Raw genomic sequence first — 7,027 nt, forward strand, 5'->3', positions numbered from 1 at the left:
ATCATGTTTCACTTAGATGACTAGAGGGATGTCTAATCTGAGTGGGAGTTCATTGAATAATTTGATTAGATGAACTTAATTATCATGAACTTAGTCTAAAATCTTTACAATATGTCTTGTAGATCAAATGGCCCACGTTACCCTCAACTTCAACGCGTTCCTAGAGAAAACCAAGCTGAAAGATGATGGCAGCAACTATACGGACTGGGTCCGGAACCTGAGGATCATCCTCATAGCTACCAAGAAAGATTATGTCCTAGAAGCGCTGCTAGGTGAAGCACCAATCCCAGAGAACCAAGACGTTATGAATGCTTGGCAGTCTCGTGCTGATGATTATTCCCTCGTTCAGTGCGGCATGCTTTATAGCTTAGAACCAGGGCTCCAAAAGCGTTTTGAGCAACACGGAGTATATGAGATGTTCGAGGAGCTGAAAATGGTTTTCCAAGCTCATGCCTAGGTCGAGAGATATGAAGTCTCCGACAAGTTCTTTAGCTGTAAGATGGAGGAAAATAGTTCTGTCAGTGAGCACATACTCAAGATGTATGTGTTGCACAACCGCTTGACTCAGCTGGGAGTTAATCTCTCGGATGATGCGATCATTGACAGAATCCTTCAGTCGCTTCCACCGAGCTACAAGAGCTTTGTGATGAACTTCAATATGTAGGGGATGGAAAAGACCATTCCTAAGGTATATTCAATGCTGAAATCGGCAGAGGTAGAGATCAAAAAGGAACATAAAATGTTGATGGTGAATAAAACCACTAAGTTCAAGAAAGGCAAGGGTAAGAAGAACTTCAAGAAGGACGACAAGGGAGTTGCCGCGCCCGGTAAGCCAGTTGCCAAGAAAAAGTCAAACAATGGACCCAAGCCTGAGACTGAGTGCTTTTATTGCAACGGAAGTGGTCACTCGAAGCGGAACTGCCCCAAGTACTTAGCGGACAAGAAGGCCGGCAAAACCAAAGGTATATGTGATACACATGTTATTGATGTGTACCTTACCAGCACTTGTAGTAGCTCCTGGGTATTTGATACCGGTGCCGTTGCTCATATTTGTAACTCAAAGCAGGAGCTGTGGAATAAGCGGAGACTGACGAAGGACGAGGTGATGATGCGCGTCGGGAATGGTTCCAAGGTCGATGTGATCGCTGTCGGCACGCTACCTCTACATTTACCTACGGGATTAGTTTTAAACCTCAATAATTGTTATTTAGTACCAGCTTTGAGCATGAACATTGTATCAGGATCTCGTTTAATTCGAGATGGCTACTCATTTAAATCCGAGAATAATAGTTGTTCTATTTATATGAGAGATATGTTTTATGGTGATGCCCCGATGGTCAATGGTTTATTCTTAATGAATCTCGAATGTGATGTTACACATATTTATAGTGTGAATATCAAAAGATGTAAAGTTGATAACGATAGTCCCACATACTTGTGGCACTGCCGCCTTGGTCACATTGGTGTCAAGCGCATGAAGAAGCTCTATACTGATGAACTTTTAGAGTCTCTTGATTATGAATCATTTGACACATGCGAACCATGCCTCATGGACAAAATGACCAAGACTCCGTTCTCCGAAACAATGAAGCGAGCAACCAACTTATTAAAAATCATACATGGAGATAAGCTGAAGAAGCAGACACACAATTTGGACGAGAAGGTGACGGTTATCAAGTCCTTCCGAGTCTTCGATGATGTCCAGAGGGGATGATCAGAGCCTATGACTCTGAGCTTTAAGTAAAACCGCTGCCACTGGACTACTACTACTGCCGCACTCGTATTGTTCTGGCTGTGGCATTGTAAATACTCCCTCTGTCCGAGGAAAATACATGTAGGAAAAAAGAGTAAATATGGATGTATTTAGAATTAAAATACGTCTAAATACATCTAATATTTTTTTTGGACGGAGGGAGTAGAAACCTGATGGATGATTGGTGGCTATGACTTGCTATGTAGGAGGGAATGTTGGGTGAGTGTCATGTGTATTCGCACCAGCATATATCAATTCGCAAAAATTGCTCTGATCTTATTTAGCATGCACTTGCAAATGCTCCTATTCTGGTTCTGGTTGGTCTCATTTTGTACTGTACCCAACTGAAAACCATTTCCAAGTGCGCAGTTTTGTGTTTTCAGTTGTTCGTCTGAGTCTACATTTGAGCTGGGAAATATGGTATCTTAGTAATGCTAGTTTCCACAAAACTCATGTGCAAGGTAGTAGTGGGTACATTTTCGTTGAAGCATTGTAGAATCCGTACGCATCTTTGCTGTCAATGCGAAATTTTATGAAATATTTGAAAACCACTTTATTTTCTGTTGGCAATGAGGGGCAGACTAGTATATAATAATTTAATTTGATTTAACCTGAGAGACAACCTGTCCAGCAAGTAGCTTCAAGCAAATGAATTGTAAACGAGTACTTGTTTCTTTTTCTTCCGATTTCCATCTTCCCCATGGTTGTTAGACTTCATACACTCTTCATACATACAACTATAATACAAGTAACCATTTCTCCAGCTACACCAAAGCAAAACAATCTTCACCGAGTTGGCAGATGCCCACCCATTGGTGATCGGTATGGTCTGATCATGTCATTAAACGCCTAGGAATGCCCACTAGCCAGCAATGGTCTGGATTGTACCACCTCACTGATCCGTGGCACCATGGCATCCTTATTCTCTCCACCATGCCTTCTTCCAAGACCATACCATCTTTATATATACTAGAGGTAGTGATCCTTCCGCGTGCGGGGTGTGCGTGCGACTTAGGACTTTGGACGACGGCCGAGGGGGAGGTAGGAGTGTATGCTGGGATCTGCCGGTGCCAGTGCAATCCAATAGAGCGGAGGTGGACGAGTGGGGCAATGGCGAAGTAGAATGGTAGGTCTATGTTGGTTGTCTCTAGAAGCCGTCACCCTGTGTATACTGAGCATAGGCCTCCGATTGCATGCCGATTGGGGCGCGGATGATTTGATCTGGGACGTCGAAGGCGTCGACGAGTTCTCGAGCCACAAGCCTCACCTGGTAACTGAGGTAGTCTACCAGTTTATGGATAGCCTGCAAGCATACAGAGGAGCCAGGAGAGTGGTGACTGCGAGTGGGCAGGGCGTGGTGAATGCAAGTAGGTGCGTGAATGCGAGTGGGTCAAATAGTACTGAAATTGAATCGTGCAAAGTGTGTCCAAACTGAAATTGAAACTGAAACTGAAACTAGCATACTGAAACCGACACTTGCACACTTGTTCGTTCTGAATCTTGAGTTTCAGAACGTCGGCCTTCGGTTGACATCATCACGCAAATCACCCGACAGTGGAAAAAAGGTACTAGAAGAGACATTTTTGTGTTGAGACGGTGTAAAGTTCGATCTAGAAGAAGTATTTCCCTATTCATATATATATGACAGGTTCTGTTCGATTAGTGCAAGTCACGCGAGGCTATTTTTGGACAAAAAATATATTCATATCTTTTCTCCTCGTTTAAGCATGCAATGCAAGCAGTGGATTGGGTAGCAAAAAGATGATACATGTAAAGGACTCAAACAATATTCATAAACTTCCAACCACAGTTATATAGCCCCAAAACCATTACGTAATAATGTTCGCAAAAAAACATTACTTAACAAAATATTAAAACTATGGCTAAACCCTAGCAAGATAGTTCAAGCTCTCAGGCATATATCTAGTAGCAGGCACCGCCCCTGAGGGCGAGGACGAGGTGGAGCACGTCGCCGGCCTTGATATTGTAGTCCTTTGCTGCCTTGTCGTCGGCGAGCTGCTTGCCTGCGAAGATGAGCCTCTGCTGGATGGGCGGGATGCCCTCCTTCTCCTTGACGCGTTCCTTGATGCGGTCGACCGTGTCGGTGTGCTCGATGTCGATGTCGATCTCCTTGCCGGTGAGCGTCTTGACATTGATGGAGAGGCCGCCGCGGAGGCGGAGCACGAGGTGCAGCGTCGACTCCTTCTGCATGTTGTAGTCGGCGGGCGTGCGGCCGTCCTCGAGCTGCTTCCCGGCGAAGATGAGCCGCTGCTGGTCCGGCGGGATCCCCTCCTTGTCCTGGATCTTGGCCTTACGTTGTCGATGGTGTCGCTGCTCTCCACCTCCAGCGTGATCGTCTTTGCTGAACTAGTGTCTGAGCTGGTGTGTTACTCTCAAGTGTAAAAAATGTCCAGTTTGCTCTCTTTATTTGAATTTTCAGTTCACTTCAAAGGATCACTATTACGAGCCAGGTTCTTTAATGTTTTGTTCACCTCAGCGTATGAACATTGCTCTGCAAACTGAATAATAAATCAGCCTATGAGCATGCATAGCTCTGCAAACTGAAACATAGAACTTGAGCAGGTAACAAATTCAGCGCGTCATTTGAGAGCAAAGTTCAGACTTTGCATTCATTTTAGAGCATTCAATACAACAATTTTTGTCTCGCCATATAAATCACACTCACGATGCAATAGGAACTTGAATTTCATTCTCTGCAAATCAAGGGCACAAACATCAACATCAACATCAACAATGCTTGACTTGGCCTCCATTACTGAATGCTCGAGTTGTTCGTTCTGAATCTTCAGTTTCAGAACGTCGGCCCCATATGCATCAATTTTGAAGGAGACTTGGACCGTATGCTCAACTCGTATAGTGTTGGAAATATGCCCTAGAGGCAATAATAAAAGCATTATTATTATATTTCCTCGTTCATGATAATTGTCTTTTATTCATGCTATAACTGTATTGTCCGGAAATCGTAATACACGTGTGAATACATAGACCATAACATGTCCCTAGTGAGCCTCTAGTTGACTAGCTCGTTGGTCAACAGATAGTCATGGTTTCCTGACTATGGACATTAGATGTCATTGACAACGGGATCACATCATTAGGAGAATGATGTGATGGACAAGACCCAATCCTAAGCATAGCACAAGATCGTGTAGTTCGTTTTGCTAGAGCTTTTTCAATGTCAAGTATCTCTTCCTTAGACCATGAGATCGTGTAACTCCCGGATACCGTAAGAGTGCTTTGGGTGTACCAAACGTAACAACGTAACTGGGTGACAATAAAGGTGCACTACAGGTATCTCCGAAAGTGTCTGTTGGGTTGACACGGATCGAGACTGGGATTTGTCACTCCGTATGACGGAGAGGTATCACTGGGCCCACTCGGTAGTGCATCATCATAATGAGCTCAAAGTGACCAAGTGTTTGGTCACGGGATCATGCATTACGGTACGAGTAAAGTGACTTGCCGGTAACGAGACTAACGAGGTATTGGGATACCGACGATCGAGTCTCGGGCAAGTAACATACCGTTTGACAAAGGGAATTGCATACGGGGTTGATTGAATCCTTGACATCGTGGTTCATCCGATGAAATCATCGAGGAGCATGTGGGAGCCAATATAGGTATCCAGATCCCGCTGTTGGTTATTGACCGGAGAGCCGTCTCAGTCATGTCTGCATGTCTCCCGAACCCGTAGGGTCTACACACTTAAGGTTCGGCGACGCTAGGGTTATTAGGAAGACTTGTATGTGATTGCCGAAAGTTGTTCGGAGTCCCGGATGGGATCCTGGACATCACGAGGAGTTCCGGAATGGTCTGGAGATAAAGATTTATATATGGGAAGTTGTCATACGGACACCGGAAGGTTTCGGGGGCATATCGGTATTGTACCGGGGCCACCGGAAGGGTTCCGGGGGTCCACCGGGAGGGGCCACCCCTCCCGGGGGGCCACATGGGCCGCGTGGGGCAGGAGCCAGCCCCTGGAGGGCTGGGCACGCCCCCCTTGGGCCCATGCGCCTAGGGTTGGGGGGGGGGGGGAACCCTAGAGGGGGCGCCCCCCTTGCTTGGGGGGCAAGTCCCCCCTCCCTGGCCGCCCCCCCTCTAGATCCCATCTAGAGGGGCCGTCCCCCTTTCCCCTTCCCCTATAAATAGAGGGGTGAGGGGAGGGCTGATTACCCAAGCCAAGGTGCAGCCCCTCCCCTCCCCAACACCTCTCCTCCTTCGTTGTGTGCTTGGCGAAGCCCTGTCGGAGTACTGCCTCTTCACCATCATCACGTCGTCGTGCTGCTGCTGGAGCCTTCTTCCTCAACCTCTCCTTCCCCCTTGCTAGATCAAGAAGGAGGAGACATCGCCCGTACCGTACGTGTGTTGAACGCGGAGGTGCTGTCCGTTCAGCACTTGGTCATCGGTGATCTGAATCACGCCGAGTACGACTCCATCATCACCGTTCCCTCGAACGCTTCCGTACGCGATCTACAAGTGGTATGTAGATGCAAACTCACTCCCTTGACTCGTTGCTTAGATGAACTCATAGATGGATCTTGGTGAAACAGTAGGAAAAAATTTAATTTTCTGCAACGTTCCCCAACAGTGGTATCAGAGCTAGTTCTATGCGTAGTTCTCTATTGCACGAGTAGAACACAATTTTATTGTGGGCGTAGATCTTATCAACTTGCTTGCCGCTACTAGTCTTATCTTGCTTCAGCGGTATTGTGGGATGAAGCGGCCCGGACCAACCTTACACGTACGCTTACGTGAGACCGGTTCCACCGACTGACATGCACTAGTTGCATAAGGTGGCTGGCGGGTGTCTGTCTCTCCCACTTTAGTTGGAGCGGATTCGATGAAAAGGGTCCTTATGAAGGGTAAATAGAAGTTGACAAGATCATGTTGTGGTTATTCGTAGGTAAGAAAACGTTCTTACTAGAACCCAATTGCAGCCACGTAAAAGATGCAACAACAATTAGAGGACGTCTAACTTGTTTTTGCAGCAATTGTCATGTGATGTGATATGGCCAGAAGTTGTGATGAATGATGAATGATATATTGTGATGTATGAGATCATGTTCTTGTAATAGGAATCACGACTTGCATGTCGATGAGTATGACAACCGGCAGGAGCCATAGGAGTTGTCTTTATTTTTGTATGACCTGCGTGTCATTGAAGAACGCCATGTAAATTACTTTACTTTATTGCTAAACGCGTTAGCCATAGAAGTAGAAGTAGTCGTTGGCGTGACAACTTCATGAAGACAC

The 7,027-nt window shown here is 46.0% G+C and overlaps 1 pseudogene; it reads right to left on the reverse strand.

The window, feature by feature from the left end:
- Positions 1 to 3,676: 3,676 nt before the first annotated feature.
- On the reverse strand, positions 3,677 to 4,527 carry LOC123157620 (ubiquitin-NEDD8-like protein RUB2; annotated as a pseudogene).
- Positions 4,528 to 7,027: the final 2,500 nt, after the last annotated feature.

This window comes from Triticum aestivum, chromosome 7B, assembly GCF_018294505.1.
Source record: "Triticum aestivum cultivar Chinese Spring chromosome 7B, IWGSC CS RefSeq v2.1, whole genome shotgun sequence".
NCBI lineage: Eukaryota > Viridiplantae > Streptophyta > Magnoliopsida > Poales > Poaceae > Triticum > Triticum aestivum.